Genomic DNA, 2,581 nt, shown 5'->3' with positions numbered 1-2,581 from the left:
ACTCATAGGATCCTTCTACCCTATTGACATTTCCTCTACTTAGAAGAATTATTTTCTGGGGTTCCCTATTATTTTCCCATTGTTGGGTCTTATTGGCGATTTCATTCAAAAATGTCATCGCCTCATCAACAGTTTTATTCTCAAACCCACCTGTGCATAAGGACTCAACCATGGTTGTTGTTGAATAATCTAAACCCTCGCAGAGGATCTGAACTAACCTAACCTTCTCTAAACCATGATGAGGACATTGAGATATTAAGTCATTGAACCTTTCTAAATACCTATATAAAGATTCTCCCTCTTGTTGAGAAAAAGTACAAATTTGTGTCCTAATAGACGATGTTTTGTGCCTTGGGAAAAACTTATGTATAAAGGCAGATGTAAGTTGTTCATAGGTTTCAATTGACTCAGAATCCAAACTATACATCCAAGATTTGGCTTTATCTTTTAAGGAAAAGGGGAATAACCTAAGTTTCAGTGCATCATCACTAAGGTTTTTAATTTTCAGAGTACTACATACTTCCTCAAATTCCCTAACATGAAAATAGGGGTTCTCATTCTCTTTTCCTAAAAAGGTTGGGAGCATCTGTAAAGTCCCAGGTTTGAGTTCATAATTTGCCTCGGTTTCAGCTAACTTGATACAAGACGGACGAAAGGTCCTAGTTGGGTTCAATAAAGATTTTAAAGTTGTCATTTCTGGCACTACCAAAGGACTAGGAGTACTTTCTTCACAAAGAAGCAGATTCTCAAAACTGAAGTTTCCAAAAACGGGGCTCTCTAAAGAAGAGTCTTCGATCTCCCCGCCTTCACAAGAAGAACTACTAGGTTTATCACTAATCAGACGACCTAGAGTGTTTCTTTTCCAAGCCCGTTCTCTAATGACCTCGGGCATACACTAGAAAAACAAAACTAAAACGAAAATCCCTAAAAGGGAATGGAAGTTCTATGCAAACACAAACAAGGCTGACTCCACCACAACAAACCTACTGAATTCTAGCAAACAAAAAGCATGATGGCTCCACTTAGATTGTTTCTAGACCAGCTTCTAATCCTTCGAAAGGGAATTCGTTACAATTTAAGCAAACCCATATGGAATCAATCCGAGTCAAAGTAAGTTGAATTGAGGCGAGGGAAGCTCAGTGGAGCTTTGATACCCAAGGCCTCACCGCTATCACAAGGCGGCGCAGTCACGCAGTCAACTCACAGAAACCATCATGAACTTCGAAGTATGCTAAAAGAGTAACCAATATTAAAGAGTAACCAATATTTTTCGAACGACTTTCCTACTAAGGTCGTTACCCTATAGGTCTCGTTCTATTCCAAATTTTAAAGCTTAGGTTCGCGTTTGGTTTCGTTTTCCTAAGGCGGGCAAGAAGAGAACGGTGATGAAATCCAAACCCTTATCTTGTATGGTCAGTCCTTGCCCTTTAATAGGAATTTAAAACAGTCGTTTTTCAGTTCCTCAGCATATATGCAAATGAAGGAATACAGTAACTCGCTGACAGGGGATTCGCGAGTGTTTCGACAAACTTACCTCCCGTTCCAGACGGGGGATGAACTGTTGTCGTCGACTCGGGCCACAACTCCTATGTTGTGTACGAACCCGAGGGGCCGAGGTGATATCGTAATCACCGTCCTTATCTGTAAACATTTTAATATTTAATCTACCCTTCCGTAGGGTTTAAAAAAAATTAATGTACAAATGTCCAAAGTCCAAAAGAAAGGTCCAAAAAATAAAGTGCAAAAAGAAAAAGAAAAATACAAAATAAAAAGAATTCCTAATACAATCTAATAAAATAACACTCTCTTTTTTTTTCTCTCTTTTTTATAAAAAAGAAAAAAATCTTCTTCTTTTAGCTCCTTTCGCTTTGCCTTTTACTTCAAGTCTTTAAATATTCACCAAATATTGTCCTCAATGTTTCCAAGATTGGGTGAATTATAAATTATAAATTAGAGAAAATAAATAATTACCAATTATTCATGTGTAAATAGCTTCCTCATTGTCTTGGTTGTGAGAGAATTAGCCGCTCATCATGTTGGTATTATAATAGCCAATACAATGAGTATCCGACTGAGCAGCTTGGACATTATCCTTTTTATGACCATAGTGTGAATAGTGATTGGGAACGCGAAACTTTTGAAGGTTATGGGTTATACCATGGTGAGCCCAATTACTATCCACATGCGCACCGGTCATACGAGCAAGAAGACTATATTACTAGTTCCTCGTCTTTGGAGGATGCAGTGAAACTATTGAAAAGTAGTCATTTTTATGATCCTTCTGATAATTCCTCTTTACTAGAGTCAACACGTAAATTAGCTGAGTCGACACGTAAGTTAGCAGAAATGAATAACTTAGTTTTTGACGAAAGAGAACTTTCTATAGAGGAATCCCTCAAGCTGATGGCTGAGACGAACGAAAGACTTGTTCGAAATAATCTTACTTTTCAGTATAGTGTTTCCAATAATACCCTTAAAAATGAGGATAGTTATTTTCATAATCAAGATGACGAGGTTAGAATTGGTAACACTACTTGTTTTGATGAGGTTCGATCATTTTCATGTTATTATAATGATGATT

At 37.3% G+C, this 2,581-nt stretch overlaps 1 pseudogene; it reads left to right on the top strand.

Moving 5' to 3' along the window:
- The first annotated feature begins 230 nt into the window (after positions 1–230).
- Positions 231–330, top strand: LOC113341726 (annotated as a pseudogene).
- Positions 331–2,581: the final 2,251 nt, after the last annotated feature.

The sequence above is a fragment of the Papaver somniferum genome, chromosome 1 (assembly GCF_003573695.1).
Source record: "Papaver somniferum cultivar HN1 chromosome 1, ASM357369v1, whole genome shotgun sequence".
Taxonomy (NCBI): domain Eukaryota; kingdom Viridiplantae; phylum Streptophyta; class Magnoliopsida; order Ranunculales; family Papaveraceae; genus Papaver; species Papaver somniferum.
Note: the sequence above shows the minus strand (reverse complement) of the source record. Positions and strands in the feature narration are given on the sequence as shown.